The sequence below is a fragment of the Nycticebus coucang genome, chromosome 10 (genome assembly GCF_027406575.1).
Source record: "Nycticebus coucang isolate mNycCou1 chromosome 10, mNycCou1.pri, whole genome shotgun sequence".
NCBI classification, from domain to species: Eukaryota; Metazoa; Chordata; class Mammalia; order Primates; family Lorisidae; genus Nycticebus; species Nycticebus coucang.
This window is the reverse complement of record NC_069789.1, coordinates 1615581-1641914: the sequence shown is the minus strand read 5'-3', so window position 1 is coordinate 1641914 and position 26334 is coordinate 1615581.

The following is a 26334-nucleotide window of genomic DNA, read 5'->3' as shown; positions in this document are numbered from 1 at the left end:
AGCGGAAGAAGCCCTCCACCCCCATCTGTGTTAACCCGACTTGGCCTCTCCTCAGAGCCACCCTGTTTGCTTCTGCACTCACATCCCCCTAAGCCCAGAAAGCTGAGATGCACGTGTGTCCTTCGGAGGGTATGCCAGGCTCCAGCAGAACCGTGCATGTTCTTGATTTACACAGACAGAAGATGGAGAATTCATGTGGGAATGGAAGGTGTGTGGGGTAATGGTAGAAAGTTGGATTGGGTCAAAATGATTGGTGGGCATTAAGCACAGGTTCTGGATCGAGGCTCTGTCTACCGAGTTAGAAAGGGCTCTCACAGTTCTTCATTTTTTTTGGCTGAAACATGGACCAAGAAATAGTCTAAACTAAATTCAAATGAAATTTCACAACATCCTTATTGCACGGCAGTAAAAGAAGTAATCCAAAGGTTTGGAGATCGGAACAGGAGAGCGGGTTTACCACATCAGACCTGGTCAGTATCTCTGTAGGGTAGAAATGTCAGCAGGAACTTGTGCCACTGCACTGAAATCCTTAAATCCTTGATCCTGGTACTTATCCACAAAGGGGAGCTGGGCATGATTATAGGAACCAAGATCAGAGCAGTGATCAGAACCATCCGACTCTCACAGTATCCCTAGCAGTGAACTAGCTTAGAAGGCCATTTAATTCTTTTTTTTTTTTATTAATTTGTACATGGATCATAAATACATTTATGCCATTGTGGGATTCAATGTGTTGATTATTTGTACAAATTGGAGTGCTCACATCCTACTCATCAACCTAGACTTCACCTCATTTACCCAATTACAGCGTTAAGACATTTGTGTTCTACACCTGATGGATCCAGCTTGTACTTGCAATGTGCTCCATAGGTGTGGTCCCCCTACTATCCCTCCCTCTATTGACCCACCCCACTCCCGTCCCCTCTCCCTCCCCTTCCCTCCTTCATCCTGGGCTATAGGTGTGTTTCATTTTTCATATGCAAGTGTGAGTGATTATAAATTGGTTTCACAGTAGTACGGAGTACATTGGATATTTTTTTTTGCCATTCCTGAGACACTTTACTAAGAAGAATATTTTCCAGCTCCATCCATGTATGTTCTACACAAATTGAACATTCCTAATCTGAAAATCTGAAATCCAAAATGTTCCCAAACACAAAACTTTGTGAGTGCCAATATGACGCTACAATTGGCAAATTCTGTACCTGACCTCGGGTGACAGGTCACTGTCAAAATACAGGCACGCAGTGTGTACCCTTTACTCAGCGGAGTCACTGTGCAGTAAACTTCTAATGAAAACTCACGTCACACGAAGATGGTGAAGCCTGCTCTGGCTTCCGCTGTTTACCAGCCAGGGAAGGTGTTCTGGGGGACACTCCTGTGTTGCCTCATTACTCTAAACACACTTTTTCACAGTATTAATGGAATGCTATATTTTTTTACTGTTAAGTATTTAGATTTAAATAAGTCTAAGAAAGTGGTTGTTTATTGGTAGCAAGTAAATTCAGCATCAGAAATCATGGTGATGGCACCCACCAGAGATGGGCTGAGATAGTGACATGTCTGCTTTCCGATAGGTGAATATACACAAGTGTTGTGTCAAGTACAAAATTATTTAAGATGCAGTTGAACCTCTGTGCGTTGACCACCCAAGGGACTATAACAAACTGTTCCACATACAGGGACTTGTCTTAGTGTCCTGATAAGGACAGATGGTGCATGTTCAGCCTATAAAAATTAGATCAGCTTAAGGAAGTGGTCAGTGTGGGGAGATGGTCAGTTATGGAGGTTCTGCTGTGTTGTATAAAATTTCCTTTAGTCTGTGTGTAATGTATAATGACCAGGGGGGAATTCCGTGTTTAAAGTTGGGTTTCATCCTCAAGCTATCATGTTATGTAGATACAAATACAGTTGACCCAGGAATAATGCAGGCGTGAGCTACAGGCTCCACTTATACTCAGATTTCCTCCCACCTCTCCAGCAAGACCAGCCCCGCCACTCCCTCCTCTTCTCAAAGGAGGGTGAAGGCATTTATGATGACCTGTTTTTTACTTAATAAATAATCAATATATTTCTCTTTGTGATTTTCTAAATAGAATTTCCTCTTCTCTAGCTTACTTTTTATAAAATACAATATAAAACATCATGGCATACAAAACACATGTGAGTGTTTATGTTATCAGCAAGACTTCCAGTCAGCAGCGGGTGACTCGTAGTTCAGCTGTGGGGGGATTAAAATGATTTCTGGCTTTTTGGCTGCGTGGGGGTCAGTGCCTCTAGCTCCTGCATTGTCCGATGGTTAATCATATTAGAAAATTTGAAAAAAGACCAATCCTGAGCACTCTCAGTCCCAGGCATTTTGGATAAGGGATTCTCAGGCTGTATGAGCAGGAGAGTCCAAGTCAAGTGAATAGAAGTCTCACTTGAATTATAGAACAGTTGTGGGGCCTCAACCAATTCTCAGACTTAACCCATTTACAGACCTAGAATTGCCTGAACAAGGAAAAAAACCACCCAGAGCACAACCAAAACTTATCTTGTTCATCTTTCTCTTTGCCTTCCCCAAAGGGATCTGCAGCTTTTCACCCAGGTGAATAAATAAAATAAGGTGCATTGAATAAAAGAAAATAATCATGTTTTTCAGGAATTACTGGACACCAGTTCTGAACTAAAACTTAGCCAGGGGCCTAAATTATAACTGCCATCCAACAGTCAGAGCGGGGCTCACAGAAGTCAAGTGATCAGTACGAAATGTTAGCTTCCATTCATCCCAGCGTGGGTACCGTGGTTCCAGGATCCACCTCTGTTTTCTTCAGTTCAGCTCAGCCTGGGTACCGTGGTTCCAGGATCCACCCTGTGGCTGTTTCTCCATTTGTGAAATGAATAATTGGAATAGACATTAGCCACTGGCAGAATCCTCACCTTGGTTCCAGGACCTGTGGAGTCAGGCTATTATGATAGGGAAGTTTGAGCGGAAGCCAGCTGAGCTTCCTCCACCAAGGAGCCCAGCAGAGCACATGCAGTATTGCAGTCCCAGAGGGCGTGTGCCACAGAGCACCAGCGAGGTTTGAAGGATGCAGGCTGATGATTCCTGTCTCAGCCCTACCGCACTCACCTCTTTTCCTTGTGCACCAAACCAATAGATCTCAGGGAATGACAATGCATTACAGTGAACTTCACCAGGTGCTGACTCCTACCGCAGCTGCTGTTCCAGACACATTTCTATTGCTTGAGGAAATTAATGCATTCCCTGAGAACTGGTATGCAACTTTAGATTTGGAAAATATTTTTTCCTTGATACCTATGAGTATAAACCTCTAGAATCCATTTACTTTCAGATAGCAAAGCCAGAACTACACTCCCACTGCCCTACATCAGGGATGTATCACCTCTCCAGCCAGGTGTCACTAAAGGAACGGGCCTTTCTTTTCTGCACAATATCACAGGATTTCATCATGTTGTTGACAATATGTTAATAGAACCTCGTAAGCAAGAAGTAACCACTCCTCAGACTTATTGGTAGGAATTTTGCTTAGCAGACGGTGGGAAATACATCTAACAAACCTGAGGGGCCTTTTTTAGGATTACATAGTGTACGCTGATATTTCCCTAAGGAGGAAAGATAAGGTGTTATATTTTGTCCCCCCTACAGACAAAAGAGAGGCATAGTCCTGCGGGGGCCACTTTGGATTTTGGAGGCAATTCACTGGCCGTTATTTCCAACCAGTGTGCCCCAGAAAGTTTTAAAGATAATTAATTAAAATATTTTTGAAAGATGTTCAAAGCATAGTCAGCGTATGCTTTTTTTCACTCCTTCTTTTTCATCCACATAATTTAAGTGTGCTTATAGGTTCAAGTGTGCCGTGAGATAACACCTGTAACTGAGGTTATGCGCATTAAATAATTACTATCAGCCGGTTGCTGTTGTCATTTCTCTAACTGCTTTAACCCAATGCACTCTCACAGATCCCAAGGTCGCCAGCCACTGTGCCTTCCCAGACAACGAAAGGGTTGTGTGTTTTTTCTGACCATAGGGAAACAGTCTCATGAAGTAGATGGATGAAACTTACGTACAAGTCAAAATGTTTTATGCTTTCTCCCACCCCTTTGCCCCAGAATCACATATACAAATATTCACATGACATAGCCGGGCGTTGTGGCAGGCGCCTGTAGTCCCAGCTGCTCGGGAGGCTGAGGCAAGAGAATCGCGGAAGCCCAAGAGCAGGAGGTTGCTGTGAGTCCTGTGACATCATAGCACTCTACTGAAGGTGGTAAAGTGAGACTCTGTCTCTACAAAAAAAAAAAAGAAAATATTCACATGACAGGAGGGCCCCTGGTTAAGCTACGGGGCCACACTTCATCACAAAGGCCATAGCAGAGGGTGGGGTGAGGGCATGACACCTGCCGGGACCTTTGTTCTTGTTCTCTAAATAAGGGACCAAGGTTGTAGTTCAGGTTTGATTACTACTGACTGCTGCCTTTTCTTTTTTTTTTTTTAATCAAAGAGCACTGATTCGGTGGAATTTAGATCATTAGATCAACGTTAATTTTAAACGCTTCAGCCTGGGAATTCCTCTATTGTATCCAGTAGAGTGTATTGATTGAGATTTTGAGCTTGGGACACGGACCTCCTGAATCAAATCCAGCTCCTGTACTTAGTAGTGTTATTTTAGGCAAATTACTACAATGTTCTTTTCTTCCATTTCTTCCCTAATAAATGGAAATATACAGTATCTACCTCATAGACTTGAGGTCAGACTTGCTAAGGATATTTCATGTAATAAGCATTAAAAATGTACCCTTATAATTTTGTGTGAGAAGGGGAATAGAAAAACATACAATATAAGGGCAGAACCTGTGGCTCAAAGGAGTAGGGCACCGGCCCCATATGCCAGAGGTGGTAAGTTCAAACCCAGCCCCAGCCAAAAACTGCAAAAAAAAACAACAAAAGAAAACATATAATATATTCATATTTGCTTGTGTGTCGATACGGAAATAGTAAAAGAATGAAAAAAACTACCAAAAACATCTACCCACATATTCTGGATACTAATCCCTTATAAAATCCATAACATACCAATATTTTCTTCCCTTCTGTGAGTTGTTTTACTTTGCGATATTATCTGTTGATGCATAATTTTTTTAATTTTCATAAAATACAATTTGTCTATTTTTTTCTTTGTTCCCTGAGCCTTTGGTGTCATGTCTAAGGAATCACTGCCAAATGTGACGTTGTGAAGCATTTGCTCTGTATTTTCTTCCGTGAGTTCCGTAGTTTTAGTTCTTACGTATAAGTCTGTGATCCATTTTGAGTGAATTTTTGTGCCTAATGTCTGGTAAGGGTTTAACTTTATTCTTTTGCAATTTTCCTCAACGCCATTGTTAAAGAGATTGTCCTTTGCACATTGGATAGTATTGTGGTTATTGACCCAAAGGGACTGAAAGTAAAATCTCAAAGAGATATCTGTACACCTGTTTTCATGGCGATGTTATTCACAGTAGCTAAAACACAAAGCAACACAAGTGCCCACCGATAGTTGAATGGACAGGTGAAATTTTGTGCTTGCGGACAATAGGGACAAATTCAGACACACCGCAACCGGGATGTACTCGGAGGAGATTGTGCTAAATGAAATTAGAGACAGTACAAAAAAAGGCAAATATTGTACGATTCCACTTGTACAAGGCTGTGAGAGTGGACATAAAGACAGAAAGGAGAATGGTGGGTCCCAGGGCCCAGTAGCTCTTAATGGGGAACTACTGTTTAATAAGCACACAGTTTCAGCTTACAGGACGAAACGTGTTGTGCAGACAGATGGTGGGTAGAAGGACACAATACTGTGAATGTGTTTCAGCACTGAACTGCACACTTACAATGGCTTTGATGGCAGATTTTATGTTATATCCATTTTAGTGCTAAAAAAATTGAAAAAAAATACCCAACATTTACTCTATAGGGAGAGAAAGCATCAGCCTTTTTATTATACATTTTTATAAGGTTTGGACTAGATATATTATAGGAGCCCTTGACGGATGGATGACCCGAATGTTATCAAACCTAATGTTTTTCTCTCTCAAATACTATGATAACTTTTTTCCTAATCTACGTAAATTTTATGTAATGCATTGACATTTATGGATAACATTTATTTTAACAGATGTCATTGATAGAACAGTAATTGATAGGGTCATGAGATGAATATAATTCTAAGTAACAAATAATAAACAAAGAAAAATGAATCAATACAACGAACTGGGAAAACACACGTGTAGTTCATTAAAAGTTCAGTAATAACTAGAATCCTAGTATTAAGAGAAACAAGCAAACCACCTCATAAGTCAATGGAAGACTTTAAAAAGGAATTTTGCAAGTAGAATACGAGAAAAGTGAGCCACTGTGCCTGGTATTAAAACAAACCTATCTACTCTACTGTCAGGAGGCTTCATCTAACCTTCCTCACTACGTTGCTTTATTCAAAGCCTGGCTTATTTAAGGGGCCACTCAATTCCTTTTCTTCAGAGACAGAGTTTTACTTTGTTGCCCTTGGTAGAGTGCCGTGGCATCACAGCTCACAGCAACCTCTAAATCCTGGGCTTAGGCAATTCTCTTGCCTCTGCCTCCCGAGTAGCTGGGACCTCAGGCACCCTCCACAATGCCCAGCTATTTTTTTGTTGTTGTTACAGTTTTTCCAGGGCTAGGTTTGAATCCCCCACCCTCGGTATATGGGGTCCACGCCCTACCCACTGAGCCACAGGTGCCGCCCACGGGCCACTCAATTCTTCTATGAAGTAAGATCTTGACTTTGTGAGAGGCAAGGAATCTGGATTTAGTGGCTAAACAGTAAACAAACAAGAACACACAAGGTAAATGTCCCTGGACAGAAGCAGCGGAGGAGTGAGAAGGCAGCTGACACAAGCTCCACTGCCTTGATGTGTGCGTGGGCATTTGTGGAAAAAAATGCTGACGAGTTCCTGTCTCTATCCCTACAGACCTGTCTCTATCCCTACAGTCTATACGCAAAGGCACAAGCCAAAGAAAATTAAAGGTATTTATTTTTAACTAGACATAAAATATTGGGAAAAATTCTTTTTTTTTACTCTAATAAGATTTCATTCTTGTAAGTTTTTGAGATGGCATGCAGCCATGTGTGTACACTGACAGCAGAGTCAACAACAAACTTCAGACTGACAGATTAGGTCCTGGGATCACCAGGGTTTTGGCTGACCCTGTTTCTGTATGTTCTCCCTGATCAATTGCAAATAGCCAATTACTCCAGTGACTAAGCAGTTTATTCTGACTCACACACACACGGCCACACATGCATTCCATGGGCCCACACACCTGCACACCTGCTCTACAACGCAAGTTTTAGTTAGACTTACACAGGCTTCTGTCCTGCTGCTATCTTCCTAATTAACTTATTATACCATAAAAATCAGATGCCATCATAGAAATCAAGTTTGGGATTAGATATTCTTATTTCCAACAGTATGGGCTATTTCAGACACTTCCTCCCTCTCCCACGTGTTATATTATTGGTATATTTTGCCTAACAATATTCATGAGACAAGAACTGATTCCACCAAGGCCATCTAGAAATCTGCTGTTATGAAAACACACAAAGGCATTGGCTTCTAGATGTCCAGGCAATAGCAAAACAACATCAGTGTGAAATATCATGAATCCATCAAAACAGTTGATTATATACATTCATGTTTCACTGTTGAAATATTTTTTCATACATGTATTGGTCAATAAATGAGAATTTTTCCCCCATGGTGCCCCCAAAATCTAGAATTTGGAACTAAGCTTCTGTGGGTGGAGGGGGGTTGGCTTAATTCTTTTTTATTTGTATATTTGATAGCTTCTTCCGCTTAACTAGATTTCATTTGGTAAACCAGTGCCGCTCTGAAGTACAAAAACACACTTAGGTAAGTCATATAGAGTGACAAAAATAATGATTTAACGTGTAGTAATCATGTATAAGTAATATGGACTAATAGACCTGACCTATAAATATTGAACACAATTATTAGAGATGGCCAATGAGTTTCAATTTGCATGCATTTCTGGTCAGTTACTAGAGCCTGTTTTGTATATATACACTGTTGGGATGAGAGGAAGATAATGTGATATAATTAGCAAAAAAAAAAAACACCCTGAGAATTACTGATGTTGCCCAGGAGGTGGAAAAGCCAAAGACTCTGGTAGGCTAAAACAGAGGGGGACAAAAACTCAACGTAATGATACTTTGAAATACCTGTACGGTAAACACACTCATATATACACACATAATAAGTGATTAGTAACCTATGACAGATTGATAATTTAGCAGTACTCTTATTAAGAGTCAATGTAAAAAATGTTAGTGATTTTTCCTCATCCAATGTTTATAAATGAGTGAAAAATATAATCATTATACATTTTAGAAATATATTCCACATCTAAGCACAAATAGAAATATTTCAATGAATTTCTGTACAAATATCCACTTAATTACAATTAAGTAACTGAGAATTTTGAGTATAAATTTAGCGAAATATTTTCATTTCCAAAGTAAATATAGTGGCATATTTGCATTAGAGTAGAATTTGATTGCTGAGAATACTAGAATTTGATTTTATAAAACCTGTTCTATTTCCAAGGGTTACATAACTTCAATGCTTTAGAAATAGTTCCTTTTATGAAAGCAAACAAAACACTTACAAAATGTGTTAAAATAGATTCTCCATTAATATGCTAAATAATTGTCTCATGGTTTAGAATTGGAAAATTCTACCGTAATTAAATCTAACTTTTTACTAAGAATCATAAGCAGATAAGACCATGTCATGTTTTTTTTTTCCCTTCATTCATTTTCAAGCATCAAGTACACTACCTGACAAATAATTTGTATATAAAAAAAATTTCAAAGAATGTCTCAAAGAATTAAATGAGATGTTGATAAAAAATATATATAAGTGTAACTTTCCTGTTTCAAAGTTTGAAAAATTGAGGCCAAAAGAGATTGGTATAAACAGATACAGGACTTGAATTCTGATATTTTGTGTGTTCCAACTAAAATGAACTTCAGAGCATATAAGAATCTTTAAAAAATCAGTCTCTCTCTAAAGAAACTAACGACAGTTGGCTAATTCTTAGTAGTGAGTGGATTCATAAGCAATGTACTCCGTTGTCACAACTTACCCATGCATGCAGTTATAAATTACTCACATCACAGCTCTGAGCTGAGTCCTGGAGAGACTGGTTTGAGCTTCTAGGAGTGGAAATGGGTCACTGTTGTTTACTTAGCAGGTTTTCACCCAGTCACTCCAGCAGGTGGCAGTGTAGTAGTATTACAATAATAACCCCCTCAAGCATATTTTTAAAAAAAAAATTCTCCCACACACTGGAGAATTATTTTGCTTTTTTTTTCCGTATGATAGATCTTGAGGTTAAACAAATTCTGAGTGAAAATTAGACTTCATAAATTGTACAAACAAGACACAATGAGCTTGTATTAGATGTCTGAACGATACAGGTTATCCAAACATTATTAGAAGGTAAATCTAAATTTTCTGAAATAAGAAGGGAATTCCATAATGGGTGATCATTTCTTATTGTCATACAAAAGCCCATGGTGTTTTTTGAAATTATCTTTTGCTTTTATTTATAAATATTAGTTGTCTATTTTTTGAGACTTTAAAAAAAATAAGAAGTTAACTGATGACTCCGTACATGACAGACACATTCTTATCTGACAATGTGAATGTTACTTTCTTTGCATTATTATTATTATTGCTTAATATTTCGATGCAGCAATTCTCTGATTTCTTTTCTGAGTGTATTTATGTTCGTTCATTCTTTGCGAGGTTTTTGTTTCTAGTTCTTATCTTAAACATTGTTATTGTTATTAAATTTTAAGCCTCTTTAATTTTGTGAAGGCAAAAAATGGAAACCTCATAAACACATGTATATGTAAAAATTAAAAAAAAAAGTAAAAAAAAAAAAAAAAAAAGCCCATGGTAGAGAAAGTGATGATTTACCACCGTCTATAGTGAGCCTAATAAAGGCAATGCTCCGAATATAAAAATCATAGTTTTGGATTCACTTACATGTTTTTTTAATTATAAAGAGAAAGAGTCACTTATATTGACCGCAACTATAAATTGATATCATGCCTTGGCCTATAGTTTTTTGTTTTTTTTTTTAATAAGGATCACTAGAATTATACAAAATCAGTAAGTGAAACGTTTTTGTTTGTTTCGTTTATTTGCTTTTGCAAGCATAATTTTCATTTATATGATTCAACCAAACTAAGTCTCAAATAAAATTCAAGGTGAGAAGCCACATTTGAAAAAGTATCCAGGGCGGTGCCTGTGGCTCAGTCAGTAAGGCGCCAGCCCCATATACCGAGGGTGGCGGGTTCAAACCCAGCCCCGGCTGAACTGCAACCAAAAAAAAAAAAAAATAGCTGGGCGTTGTGGCGGGCGCCTGTAGTCCCAGCTACTCGGGAGGCTGAGGCAAGAGAATCGCTTAAGCCCAGGAGTTGGAGGTTGCTGTGAGCTGTGTGAGGCCATGGCACTCTACCGAGGGCCATAAAGTGAGACTCTGTCTCTACAAAAAAAAAAAAAAAAAAAGAAAAGAAAAAGTATCCAAAGTGTGTCGCACAGAAACTCTTGTGATTGGTGGTAGTGAAGTAACAGCACAGGTGCCACGGAACCCATGATATTCAAGGGATTCTCCAGTAGGTAAAGATGGGGATACAGAAAGAGGCACTCCGTGAGGGTTTCCATACAGAAAGTTGTGATTTTGGAAGAGAAAGTGGAAATGTGGTTGCAGCCATGGGTGCTAGGGGCAAGAAAGTGTCTGCAAACCATCAACGTACCTTCATAGAGTAATCTCCAGTCTTGTGCATACATACCATCACAAGAGCGATTCTTTTAAGAATCTTCCTTCTTTGCTTATTTTTATAAATCTCACTTTCCGTTTTAATCATGTTGCTGCCTACTAAAAGAAAAAACAAGTTTATAAAATGTGAAATAGTGTGGTCTCCTAAATTTGATTTTATCTTACCAGCACTATTTTTACTTTTTGTGGTTATAGGTACCGCTCCAGTCTTTCAAAAAATTGTTTCTTTCTCATTCAGACCAGATTTTTCTGAAAGATTGTCAATCATAATGCTCTGATAATCTAGCTATAAGTGCTGGGCCTATAACCAGCCCTGGTCGACCAAATTCCTGTAATGAGAACAATTAATTTAAGGGTAGACATATATGACTCCATCAAAGCCCATCATAACCTTCCCCTGGAAGCTGATATAATAGAGCTGAGAAAGAAAAACAGAAAAGGTTTAATTGCAGTAGGGAAGGATTTTGCTAAGTAGAGAAAAGAAAGGAAAAATTAGGGAGCTAGGACAATACTTAATCTGCAGCTCCAGTCATTGAAGTCTCCGGAGTTTGGATGATTCCTGCTCATCTTCCATTAATTCTCTGAATCAGAGCAAGATCTTTCCATTACATTTTCAACAAACTATTTCTTTGGGTTTCTGTCACTTGCAACCAAAAGAATTTTGACTGGACAGCTATTTTGCAAACTACTTCATTAACATAAAATCTTTCAAACACTTGGGAATGTTGCTTTAGCTTATTATTTTTTGTGAATTGTGGTATTCAATTACAAAAAAATTGGAAACTAATAACAACTTAGTCCCAGAAGCCCATGTATTTGTAATGAAGTAATACAACAAAGCAAAGCCTGTTTTTAGTTTGAGCTAGCCTACTCACTCCATGAGCTGTTTGTACTTCTGTTGTACGAGGGCGTCCCCATGACAAAAGTGATATTCTGTTATCCAAGCAATTGATTATTAAAATGATGGTACCACCCAGAGATGGGAAGGGGGAATGTGATTATTTAGCTCCTCAATTTCCAAGTTTTGAGGAATAATAAATTAACTGATCACCCAAAAAATCTTACAAATATGTGCAAATGACATTTAAAATATATATTTTTCCTTGAGGCTGGGTGCAGTGGCCCACTTCTGTAATCTTAGCATTCTGGGAGGCCAAGGTGTGAGGATCAATTGCGCTCAGGAGTTCAAACCATTCGTAGCAAGACCAAGATCCCATTTAAAATAGAAAAAATAGCCAAGGCCTTATGAAGGGTACCCATAGTTCCACTTACTCTTGGGGCTGAGGCTGGAGGATTGTATGAACCTTGGAGTTTGAGGTTGCTGTGAGATGATAACATGACACTCTACCCAGGACAACAGAATAATACTCTGTCCCAATTACACATACATATGTGTATATATATATATATTATATATATATATATATATTTTTTTTCTTGGTTATCCAGAGAAATACAGGTGAGTCAACCAATGATTATGTTTTAGGCCCTTTATAAATTTGAGATTGAGAAAAATTATAACTCAAAGAACAACATATTGTAGAATAAATATGTTGAGTTGCAATTTAAATACAATTTTAATTTGCAATTAATTTTCAATACCACATTGACCTCTCCCAAACCCAATGCTCCCCTCAACAAACATACATTTAAAAGAAAATTAGTGAGTGAAGCAGAAAAGGGATCAAAAGGAAGAAGGATGTTCAAAGGTGTGGGCTTTTAAAATAAAAATCAGAGGTCTGGTGGAGAAAATCACCACAAAATCATCAAGGGGATGTCAGATTCTGATAAAGAAAATTGAGGAGATTCAAGTTGAGGAGAGTCATCAAGTCAACGTCCAGGGTTCAGAAGAAAATGCATTAAGAATTAGCAGAAGAACACAGGAAATTGCATTATAGACAGAACTGAAAGGTATGAACCACTAGAAATAAACAAATTATGGACATGTAGTGGTTTAATAAAACATTTCAGTGTTATTGCTTCATCCTGGCTGATGTCTTCTTTGGCTAAAGAAAATTTTGGTTTTTCATTCCTCAGTTTTGTTTTCACTTTGTCACATTCCTTTGTTTGTTCTAACTTTTTTTTTTTTTTTGGTAATTTCTTTTTTGAAATTTCAGATTAATATGGTTGTACACATGATCAGGTTACATAGTTTGCCATTGTAAGGCTAAAGTCTGCATTGTGGCTGAGTCCCTCACCCAGGGAGCCTGTAATATACTCACGCATTGCACCTGCTGGGTGGGAGCCCACCCAACCCCTTGCCCAGATTTGAATACAACTGAGTTTTTCTCACATGTGAACCTGTAGTTGTTAATCTGCTAGTTTCCATTCAGAACTGTGTACATGTGATGGTTGCCTTTCCATTCCCGTGATACTTCGTTGAGGAGAATCTTCTCCAAGTCCATCCAGGTTGTTACGAAAGCTGCAAAGTCATCTCTTACGTGGCTGAATAGTATTCCACGTTGTACATGTACCATGTTTATTAATCTATTCACATGTTGGTGTTGAAGGGCAATGGGTTTTCCCACATCTTTGAGACTGTGAAGTAGGCTGCTATAAACACTGGAGTGCAAATGTCCTTGTGCTGAGATGTATTTTTTCTTTGGTGTAGATACCTAGTGATGGGATTATAGGGCCAAACAGAAGATCTACTTTGAGCTCTTTGAGGCCTCTCTGCACATCTTTCAAAAGAGGCTGTACAGTTGGCAGTCCCCCCAGCAGTGCATGAGGGCTCCCTTTGTGATGACTTTGTGATGTGGGGCATTCTCACTGGGGGTAAGTGATATATCAGGATGGTTTTGATTTGCATTTCTCTGATGATTAAGGATGCTGAGCATTTTATCAGGTGTTTGTTGACCATTTGTCGGTCTTTATGAGAGACGTTCTGTTCATGTTTCTTTCCCAGATTTTAACTGGGTTGTCGATCTTTTCTTGCGGACTTGCGTTCTCTGTAGGGTGTGGCTATTAGGCCATTGCTGAATGTGCAGCAAGCGATTATCTTCTCTGATTCTGAAGGTTGTCTCTTTGCTTTGCTGTGTCCTTACCTGCAACTTGTTAACTCAATCAGGTCCCATTTATTTATGTGTTTTTGCGGCTGCAATTGCAAGGGGGGTCTTTTTCATAAATTCTTTCCTTAGGTGGATGAAATCTGAGACAGAAAGAGCATGTCTTCTAACTCATATTGAAGGTCAGGTTCACCTACCTGATAATGTTTGAAGATTCTCTTGCAGTGCCACCAACTACATGAGCACGTAAATTAAAAAAAAAAAGAGTCAGAAAATAATCTTGAGAACTTGGTGATTTTGTGGAACAAGGTAACAACACAATGTCTCTTACATTTGAACTTCTGGTCACCCTGTGTCAAGGGAGTCTAAAGCAAATTGTATTAAAGAAGTTGGTAAAAGCAATTAAATGAAAACGTTCAAGCATGGAGAGCAATGAAGAGCATGAGAGCAATGAAGGACAATTGTATGTTTTGACTTAGAAAGTTGATAAGAAACAAAAAAAAAATCAATGTTCATGCTGTAGTTATTGATTTTTGAATGGAAACTTTGGTTCAGAAAAATGTCAGAGGAAAAGGCCAAAAACTTCATCAAAGGGCTGTTCAACTCTGCACTATCAGTGCTCACTGACGATTAATAAAAACTCATGAGATAAAAATTCCATCACACTATGGTAGATGCATGTTGTCACCTGTGTGAAAGATAAAAATTTTTAGTATTGATGGGCATTTATAATGAAGTGAAACAATTCTTGAACTGTTCCCCCCAATTTATTCTTCATATTTTCATTAAACAAACTTCGTGAGTTAGAAAACCTAGTTGATTTCTGATTGAAATCAACAAACATGAATTCATACATGATGAATTGTACTTATAATTACTCAGAAAACCTCAATTCTGTATGGGTAGGACTTTTCCACTTTCGATTCATACCATTACCATAATCTTTCCCTTCTTTATATCCTCTTTAATTAGTATGAATGATAATAAAGTCTCCTGATGCCATAGCATAGACTTGGTTAATATTTGATCTGGAAAGGGTGGCGCCTGTGGCTCAAGGAGTAGGGTGCCGGTCCCATATGCCGGAGGTGGCGGGTTCAAACCCAGCCCCGGCCAAAAGAAAAAAAAACATATATATATATTTGATCTGGAAAAGTTAGAAACAAAAGAAAAGCAAATGTTGGTCTTGTTTTATTTTACTAATGTGATAATTTGCCAGTGTTAATGATGAGATAGAGGGAAAGTTAAACTGGGCCTTCCTCTAAAGACTTCCACTTGTGAATTTACATACTATCCCCATTAAATATCATGGGGTCACATAAGTATATAATAATTATAAATACATGCTTCTTAATTTAGTTTTCTAATATATACATGCAACACTATGATATGACCGTTGTAAATTAAATGGAATCGTTACCTAGGAAAGGATGGGTAGTGAGTTCTTTCCCAAAACTATGTTTTTCTCAACTAATTATGTCATTGTAAAGCTACACTTAGTTAAAACTTCTATTCAGACATTATTTAAAAAGTCTCTAAATTTAGTAGATCCAATAAACATAGTAAGTTCAATGGGATAGTACATTTTGTAAATACTTAAAGATAGTTTTAGTTTACTGCTAATCAAAATAAACTTTATTAAATGAAACTCTTAGGAAATTGCCAGCTCTACCTGTGAAATTGCTCTAAAAGAATAGTTTATTTTAAATGGCTTAAGTAACAACAAAATGCTTTCATTAGAAGTCCATGAGATTTTTTTCATTTAAAAGGATAGATGTAATCGATGGTTACTATGCAATACATAATGATTCAGATAAACTAGGAAACGGATGATTGTCAAGAGCTTAATGTTGGCATTTTTATTTGAGATTAAATATTTTCTTTGTCAATTTTTTATATGACTTTGTTAAGTGTCATAGCTTTTAAGATCTTGCTTTAGTTATGCGGCAAAGTTTAATACTAGGTTACTATATGATTACATTGTCATAGATTAGAAAATACTGAAATTGATATTAACAATATTTATTCTGGTACCACGTCAGAGAATCTAAAAGAAAAACATAATAATAACAGATTTTTAAAATTTGTCTGTGCATTAGAAAATTGACATATTTATATATTCAAGAGCACATCTATGTGAATTTCTTTTATATGGCCTCTTAAAAACTATTCATTAAAGATCTCAGTGTTTTAATGGGCACATACCTGCCAAAACCGCGTAAGGTGGAGCCCAGGGCACTTACAGTGAGCCAACGCTGGGCACGTCTTTCAAAAGCAAGTTCATCGATTTACAAAGACATGGAACTTCATTTCAGTCCTATGATTTCAGAGAGAGCCAGAGAGTGTGATGACCACAACTATTTTGGCCACTAAACATCATGTTGCAGGTCCTGAGAGTTGTTACTAGGAATAACCAGAGAAAGCAACCCTGTCACAGGGATGTGTGTGGCTGAAAGGCTTACACGGTCTCTTATTGACAAATGATGATAAATATTTTGTGATCACACTCAAATGACTTAGAAAGTGACTAGGAGGTAGTTGATACTAGACTCAAGCATCTGGTATTTGGAGGGAAAAAAAAAACAATTTAACTGTGTCCTAGTTCTACAAATTTGTTATCAAAACAATTTAGGCTAAGCATTATAGTCATACACTTACTCCAGGGCACGAGAGGTTGCTAATCTAATTACTGAATGGGTTCTAAGTAGAAGGAAATCAAATTAAGAAAAACTGTTTTGCATAGCAGTGATTTATAGCCTACTTTATTCCCCAAACTAGTGACAAGTGTGTAATCCAAGTTTCCAAAATACAATTTTAATGGTAAAATGAAAAAAATAATAATAGGAGAAAATAAAAAAGACTAATCAAATCAAAAGAATAAGCTATAATCACCTATTACTTTTCCAGTTGAATCATAATGATTATTATTCTAAGAAGTAAGAATTCCATTATTTTAGTGTTACAGACTATTCTAACGTTCCTCCTGCAGCAGAATGTAATTTTAGCTTTTTGTACATTATTTATACGTTGATAATATGTTTTTTCCTATATCTTTATTTCTAAGTCATGATTAACTTCCTACTCCATAAAATTAGTCTTTGGTACTTGAAACAGAATAGAAAGTTTTCTCATAAATCTCACCTCAGTTAGGTTCACTCATCATAACCCTGCATGCTAAAGTATAAATATGCTATATTAAATATGCTATATTAAATACATAAATCAAGAAATGATTAAGTATAAGGTGCAACATTTTAAGGCTTAAAGCGTATTAGGGATATTGTTGGAGGAAAGTTTTACGTACTTTTCACTGAGGGCTTACAAAATAGTGAATCAATCAGAGATTTCATAATAAAGTAATTAAAAATTACTTAGAAAATTATTGTCCTCATTCTATTATAGAGCCAAATTCTTCTTTCTTTCCTTTTTTCCTTTTTCTCTGCTTAAAAAAAAAAATTTTTTTTTTACAAGTTCAATATACAGCTATCTCAATTACCTGTAAAGTGGTCTTAGCAAAACTTACAACCAAGGGAAATATTACTTCTAAATATATTTGTGATGAATAATATCTCTAACTATCTGAAAGAAACATGCAGAACGATTACATAAAAATAGCTTATGAACATAAATTTTTATCTTACAGATTTATAGAATTAAAAAATTGTTCTCTCAACCCCAAACATGAACTCCATAGTGACTGATCCATGACCCGCTATGAAGGAAAACAACTCAATTGGAAGATGAGCTCATTATTTTAAACACTTTACAATAAATTTAACTTCTCAAGAAAAAGTTTATCTCCCTCTATAGTCAATAGAGGGGGAGTTAGGCTCAAAGTTATTTTAACCAAAAATATTCTCTGACTTCCAAATTACAGAACAGTACAAAGAGTTTGTAAGATCATGAGATAAGAGGGAAGCCTGTTTGTCAATGATTCATTCAAAAGTTTGTTAGTGAACAACTAATACAGACCCAACATTGTTTTATACAAAAAGAGTGCAATTATTAAAAATAATTTTAAAAGAAAGAGAAGGTGGAATACATAATGGATTACATTATGAAAAAAAGAAAACATATGACAAAACAGACCTGGGGCCAGGTGCAGTGGTTCATGCCTGAAATCCCAGCTCTGTGGGAGGCCCAGAGCGAGGATCCCGCAGCCCTGGAGCTGAAGTTCAAGGCTACAGTGGTCTGTGATGGCAGCACAGCACTCCAGCCTGGGCATCGCAGCAATAAACCGTGTCTCACAAAAAAAAAAAAAAAAAAGAAACAAACAAACTAACAAAATTCATGGTGGATAGTACAGAAAATTAGATAGCCCTCCTGCTTCTCCTCTGCATGCGAGAGGTATCCACTTACCTACAATTTCAAGTGATGTAATTTATACTTTAGTATCTCATTTCTCAGGCTATCCCTTACACAACACTGATAATCAGCTAAAGTTCTCCTTGTAACCAAATATTCCCTGAACATTTGCCCCTCTTTGTTCTCTGCTTATTCCACAGCCCCACTCGGGTTTCCCACAGATACCAGAAATTCAGTGGCTTACGCTACTCCATTTTTTTTCTTACAAGTTTGTATGTCAGAAATCTGAAGTGGGACTTACTGAGCTAAAATCAAGGTGTCTGCAAGGCTGTGCTTCTTCCCAAAGCTGGGGAAGAGTCCTTCCTTGTCTGGGCTTTTGGGGCTCCTGGTAAACGCAGGACTTGCGTTCCTGCGGCTGGGGCTGCTTCACCTGCCAGCCCAGCCCTGCAATATTCTCAATCTCTCTCTCAATTCCAGTTAAATGACTTTAGTGATTACATTGTGTCTGCTGAGATGATCCAGAATGTTCTCCTTCCTTAAGATTATCCGATTACCAAGCTTAATTCTCCTCTGCCAGATAACACATTCACAGCTCACCAAGATTAGGAATTGGACATTTTGGGGGCGACAGACCCCAATCCAAGGTAATCTCTCATAACTCCAAACTCAGGAGCAGTTTCTGCAGCAATTTCATATCCTGTAGCGATTGCTTCTTATCTAACCATGGATTGTTTTATAGTTCTGTTCACGTCAGCATTTGTTTATCTTAGACTTCTGAATACCAGGCTAAATGTGGGAGAGTTCTCCAGATTTTTTCAGGGCTCCAAACGCGGAGGGGCCAGTGCAGCAGCCGCATGCAAGAATACTTTCATTTTCTTTCTGAGAACTCCTTTTCAAGAAGCCTAAAATAAAGACATTAACTGTAATGAACTGAAGCAGCAAACCTTAGGAAACTCTGCAGATTGATGCTTCTTAACAATTCCTTCCCTTGCTTAGGGGCTCATTAGGAACTCTTAGCAACCCTGATCGGTGCTGATACAACAACCAGGTGCAGATTTAATTTATTCTGAAGCTGCAGTTGTCAGGACTCAGTTGCAAAATAAGGCAGGTTCTTTGCAAAGAGTTCAGGTACCAGGAAGCCAGCAAGGGAGAGAACAAGGCTCACTGACCCTGCTGGGTCTCTCACTGCCCGAGCGCTTTTGCAAACACTGTCCCTAATTTCAGTAGCTGAATTAAGAGGCATCTCTGTGCACGTGGAGATAATCCATCTGGAGGAAAAGCGCAGTGTGTCTGCAAACCGCTGCCAAAGTCAGTGTGCGTCTAAATGGCTCTGCTCACAGGACTGCCACTGCTGGGACAGGGCGCCGCTCGCTGAGCTGGGTTGACAGACAATTCAAATTACTCCGCCTCCGCTGCTTGTCAAGGAGGAATTTAGTGGTACATGAGACTCACTCAGAAGGACATTTCCTACTTAATGTTTCCTGAAGAATCTGTACACTTATGAATATTTAAAACCAGGAACAATAACACTTTCCAGCTTTAATGTGTGATTTTTTTTTTTTTAAGGATTTCAAAGCTCATACATGTCATGGGATAGATATTAGATTTATTTTAGGCAGAAAAGTGGGTTTCTGCCTCTTCTTTTTGTCTCTCCTCTTTCTCTGTCTAGATCATTAGACTGTTTTGCAACTTATGAACAGAAACATCATTGCTAAGGTGTTTTTACTATAAAGTGTAAGATTTTAAATTCTCATGTCATCGTATCTTTATATGCGCTGAATCGGGAGGTGTGATGTTTCTAAACAGACGAAGAACTAAAAAGCGAATTCCTGCTATTTGCCTAATTCTTCAGGGAAATGACGTAAGTGTACCCCAGACAAAATGACGGGAGGTTTTGTTTATTTTACCCGTATGAAAATAAACCACTCTCTTTAGGCAATTGTTAGAATGTTGTTCAAATAAAAAAGGAAGCGTGAAGGAAAGACAAAAACAACTCTGACTTTTCTCTAGTTTGCCCACCAAACTGGCAACAGCCCTGGTTCTTTGAACATTTACCCGTGTTCATGCATATATATTTATCAATTTTGAAAAATGCAGCCCCTCTGGCCCTCATGGGAGAACAGTGCGATTTAACTGAGACCTGACTGGTAGGAAGAGTTTACATAAGGCCCAGAATAATGGTACTAACCACTTGTACACTTTCTCAACGCTTTTACTTTTTCTTCCTTTATGATATCGTGCATGTGTTTAGAAACATAAAGAACAAAGACATTGGCTTTCATATGAAAGCTATAACCCAACTATAACCTAAGAATATGGAGAAAGGGGAAAGCGGAAAGGGAGCGGGGAGGATGGGAGGAGGGAGGGTGATTGGTGGGATTATACCTGCGGAGCATCTTACAAGGGTACACGTGAAACTCAGTAAATGTAGAATATAACTGTCTTCACACACACATACACACACACACACACACAAAGAATAAAGCATTTTTGTACTTTTTTGTCGGTCCTGACAGTTCAGCCTGTCACTTTGTCTTTGAGTTACTGTTTTATGTTGCTGACAGGGGTTCTAGTCCTAAAGGGCAAGGGATTTAGAAGGTACCAACTTCCCAAAATTCACACAGCATTAGGTGTGCACTTTCCCCCGAGGCTGAAAGAGTGATTGCTCTCCCAGGTGGAATTTGGGGAGATACGGGTGTTATGTTACTTAACCCTAACTTAGAAAGAAGTGAAGGTGGGTGCTGTACTAGTTTCCTATTACCACTGTAAATAATTACCCCAAACTTGATGCCTTAAAACAGCTCAGCTTTACTCTCATACAGTCCTGGAAGTCAGCAGTCTGAAATCAGTGTCGCTTAGGCTAAAATCAAGTTGTCGGCAGCCTGTCTCTGTGCAGGGGCCTGAGGGGCAATCTGCTTATTTATGTTTTCAGTGTCTCTTGGCTGCCCATGTCCTCTGGCATGGAGACCCCCCTCCTCCTTCAAAGTCCGTCCCTTTCCACCTCGGCTTTGCCAACCACGTCCTCTTCTCAGCTCCTGTGCTCACATGACTTCCGTCTGTTTCTCATAAGGACACGTGTGATGACACTTACATCTGTGCTACAAACGTGTGATCACAGGGATATAGCCTCAAGGTTATTACTTATTTTATCTCTCCGATTTATTAACGTAATCACACTCGCAAAGCCCCTTTTGCCATAAAAGGGAACATTTGCACCTCTGGAATGGGACTTAGCATCTCTAAATCCAATCCTACCTCTCAACCAAATAGAAATACTATTATTTTCCCCAAAGATAGAGAACACATGATTAACTTGTGTAAAGTCTCATGTAAAATAAAGGTACAAAATCAGAACTTAATTTCCTTTTTTTTTTTTGAGACAGAATCTCACTATGTCACCCTCTGCGGAGTGCTGTAATATCACAGCTCACAGCAACCCAGCAACCTTCAACTCTTGGTCTTAAGCAATTCTCTTGCCTCAGCCTCCCAAGTAGCTGGAACTACAGCCACCCATCACAACGCCCAGCTATTTCTTTGTTGTTGTTGTTGTAGTAGTTGTTGTTGTTTGGCAGGCCAGGGCCAGATTCAAACCTGCCCACCCAGGTGTATGTGGCCGGTGCCCTAGCTGCTGAGCTACAGGCACCGAGCCCAGAACCCAATTTCAATCTGATTTCATACCTATGTTATTTTATGTATGTATAGAGACAGAGTCTCCCTCTGTCACTCTGGGTAGAGTGCTGTGGCATCATAGCTCACAACAACCTCACCCTCCTGGGCTTACATGATCCTCTTGTTTCAGCCTGCTGAGTAAGCTGGATGACAGGCGCCAGTCACTGTGTCCCACTAGTTTTTCTTTTTCTTTTCTTTCTTTCTTTTTCTTTTTTTTTTTTTTCAGTAGAGATGCGATTTCACTCTTGCTCAGGCTGGACTCGAACTCCTGAGCTCAGGTCATCCACCTGCCTCAGCCTCCCAGACAGGGATTATAGGTGACTAAGCCACTGTGCCTGGCCTCCTATGTTCTTTTATTTTTCCCTAAGATACTTACTGTCTTGACTCTTTTTTTTTTGGCAGAATCTTATTATGTTGCCCAGGCTGTTCTCCAATGCCTAAGCCTGTACAGTAGCTGGGATCTCAGCGTGCACCATGCTGGCTCCGTCCTGTAATCCTAATCATGAATTTCCTAATGGAGCAGTAGTGAGACCCCTTCCATATCAAATGGAAGATGTGGGAGAAGTGTCCAGGGTGTTAGACATCATTCTTTTATATTCATGAGATTCCTTATATCATGGCTTATAGATGTCTGGCTGTCGAGAGAAGTATTTATGATTAATATGAGGTAAGGATCAAGGTTTAAGATGAGGAAAATCTGTATTTGATGCCATTATCATAATTGTGTAAAGTTGACTGCTTCAGCACTTATCAGCAATAAAGGCTGTGAGCCAGACTGCACCTGACATGTCCCTCCTCTTGGTTCTTGGCCTCTGTAAAGACGCATCACACACATACCTTGAATAGGTGCGCACACACTGCATTCTCTGCTCTGTGGAAAGTGAGAACAATGTCAGAACACAGAATACGTGTCTGACATGACGGGGTTAGTGAGAACCAATCCAGGGAAAATAAGCCAGCTTTGTACATAGACCTAACCTGAGTATTTTTAGATTCACTATTCTTTTTTTTTTTTTTTCGAGACAGAGTATCACTCCCTTGCCCCAGGCCAGAGTGCTGTGGCATCATAGCTCACAAGTAACTTCAAACTCTTGGGCTCAAGCAATCCTCCAGCCTCCGCCTTCCGAGTAGCTGGGACGACAGGCACCTGCCGCAACACCCAGCTAATTTTTCTTGCTCTTGCTCAGGCTGGTCTCCAACTCTTGAGTTCAAGGGAACTTCCCACCTGGGTCTCCCAGAGGGCTGGGATCACAGGTGTGAGCATCTGCACCTGGATTCACTAATGCTTCTTAAGAAACAAATATTGAATGCATTCAGAATCAGCCTCTTGGAACATATGTATTTTTATTTGCATAATCATTGGTAAGCCCCATCATTTCAGTTTGTGTTCCTGAGGGGTAAGGTGTGCAACTTGAATTTCTTGTGCAAGGGTTTTTGAGGGTGTTCTCTCAAGAAGAGGAGACTGCTGATGGAAGAAAACAGCAGAAGAAAGAGCTAAATGAGCATGCTGCTCTGGCCCAATCTCACAGGGAGCTCTGGAGCATAAATGAGTCTCAGAGTTGGTCTTTCCTGGTGCAGGGTCTGGTTCACTGTCACCCTGCTGAGCCAGTTGTTGGCTTGCAGCTGTGTCTGAGGTTGGGCCGGAAGGGGTGCAACTTACCTGATCACCTGACTCCCATTCAGCGTTAAAACAAGAGCAAGTCTCCAGAAAAGGAGTCATCTGTAAGCTGTTAGGGCATGACGCTCAGATGAGCTTGGTTGGCCACCCACAATATCCTCTAAATCCCTCATGCCACATCCTGAAATACATATTTTGCTTAAAAAGTGTGTCTTTGTATATGGCTAGAATGTTTATCACAGCTCAATTTACCATCACCAAGATGGTAAATTAACCCATGAAAAGGATTGACACACTGCAGCCTATGTCTACCATGGAATACTATTCAGCCATAAAAATGATAGAGGCTTTACCTGTTACGTATTAACCTGGATGGAGTCGAAACACGTTCTTCTTAGTAAAGTATCAACGAGAATGGAAAAGGAAACTGTCTGATGTAATCAATACAAATATGAAGCCAATTGATGAACTAATAAATGCCCATGTTCGAGGAAAACTCAGTTCAAATTGGGGGATGGGGAAGAGGAAGTGAAGGAGCAGAGGAGGAGGGAGACTTGTGTGCTCCCACCTGACGGGCACACCCCTGGGTGAAGGGCTCATCTACAATTTGGACTCTACCCAATAAACACAAACAAGAAACCTAATCCTCTGTACCCTCATATTAATCTGAAATAAAAAGCAAAAGACAAATCAGGAAAGCAAAGAGCGAAAGAGAGGAACTTGCCACCAGGGCCAGGAGGTGAGGCTGACGCAAGTTGGGATCAAGGGCCCCAGGGAAAGTCTCTAGCACCTGAAGGACCACGTGTTTCAATCACAAGAATTTCTTTCTGAATTTCTTTATATTACTTCGATTGGGACCTCTTTTATCCCTTCCTTAAACATCCCATAATTGCTGATAAAATTCATCAACTCACAAATAAATAAATAAATGTGTCTTTTTTTAAAAAATAATTTAATTATTGTACGTCCTATCGCTCCGGTCTTCTCAAATGTTGTAAATATCTCTGGCTTCAAAATGACGTATGGCCCTGTCTACATAATCAAATCAGCTTGGGTAAAGGGTAAGATTAATTGAGTAATTAATTAATTAAAACAATACCATTTTCCAAATTGTTTGCTTTCGTATCATTAGCAAATATCCGCAGAGAAATGATTCCCTTATAAATGGTTAGGAGGCAAAATGTGATATAGCAGAAATACCAGCATTGCATGTTTAATTATTATCCTACTTTGCTTCAAATGATGAGATTATAAGATACTTGATATGAGACACGTTATATCTTCTGTGGTTTCAAAGCTCCAATCATCGTACATTGAGTATGTAATAGCAGCTTTTTCTCCCAACATTAATCATGTAAAATTATGACCTGTCAAAAACCTGTAGTCACTGCCTGACCCACTTCGTAAGAAACAATAGCTCCTTATACTCTAAGAGAAAACAATGTCTTAACCAACAGCTGTTGCATCAGACCCTGAAACTTGAAGTCATTTTTACTCAGCTAAGTGTGTTGAACAAGTGGCAATTTTCTCACTATGGTCATTGATTTCTCAGTGATCCATGACCTCAAAGGAAACAGAAATGATGTATCAGATACTTGCTATGCATACAAAGAAAAACTATGGCAGCCCGTTTCACCATCTCTGTGGTTAGGAGTCTGAAAAAGATTGCAGATTTTCTCTTATATATAAAAAGCTCTCACTTTTTTACATTGACAGGCTCTACTTGATACGTTGTTAAGAATGGCCTTGCTTTGCTTTGGTTGTTGTCTCCTTAGCTGTACAGAAGCTTTTCAGTTTAATGAAAACCCATTTGTTTTATTTTTGTTGTTGTTGCAATTGCCATGGCAGTCTTCTTCATGAAGTCTTTCCCCAGGCCAATATCACTTTAAGTGTATGATGTAATATTTGGCGGAGAAGCTGCCCTGGGCCTATCCGGTGTAGGAACTGAAGAAAGGTCAGGAGAAAGGTTCTTTCTGAAGGTATTTCTAATCTTCCTGGTTGCATCCGTGCATTAGACATGGCCTAAGAGAGCTCCGAGAGAACTCTTAGACTTTCCAATCTAAATCTATTTGTGTATAATGTTTTGCAAATAATGACAAGAACAAAGATAATTCCTCATGCTTTTCTTTTTGATTCCTTATCTGAATTCCATTTTCTCTTTCAATGCTTCTTGCCCCTCTAGAAACACAGGGGCACATTTGCCAACCCAATATACCCCAGTCTCAAAAAATGTATTGCTAGTTTCTTTTTTTTTTGGAGACTAGATTTTCTAACTAAGTAAGAGGTAGGTAGAAATAGAAAGTCCAAACACCATTATTTTCAAAGTTACCACTTAATCAGAAAAGTACAAAGTGCTTCAAATTAATTCTACCTTTGAATCGATCCTTCTTTTATGAAGAAAGTGGGATTTTCTTTTTTTTCTGGTTCTTCAAGACTCTAGTTGTGTGTAAAAATGAAGCAAGTATACATAAGAACATAAGTTTTATAAAGAGGCTAGATGTAGAAATTCATATAAATAAGCTAAGAAAATCGCATAATGCAATGTTTCTTCAATCTTAAAACACTTAAGCCATGTCTTGGATTCTCGTGCAAACAACAATATCCATTCACAATTCTTAGTCTCAGAAAATCCTTCTGACACTCCCAACCTCTCGGCTACCCCAAACCATAGCTACTGGGAGCAGGTGTATTTTGAACGTCTAATTTTCAATACTGTGGAGCCAATCAGTATGGTAAGTGCTGGTTAGTAACATTCACCTATTCTCTTTTTTCAAAGCACAGCTCTGATCACCAGATAAATTACCTAATCTTGCCCTAGCTCAATATCTTTTTCTATAACATGCAGAAAA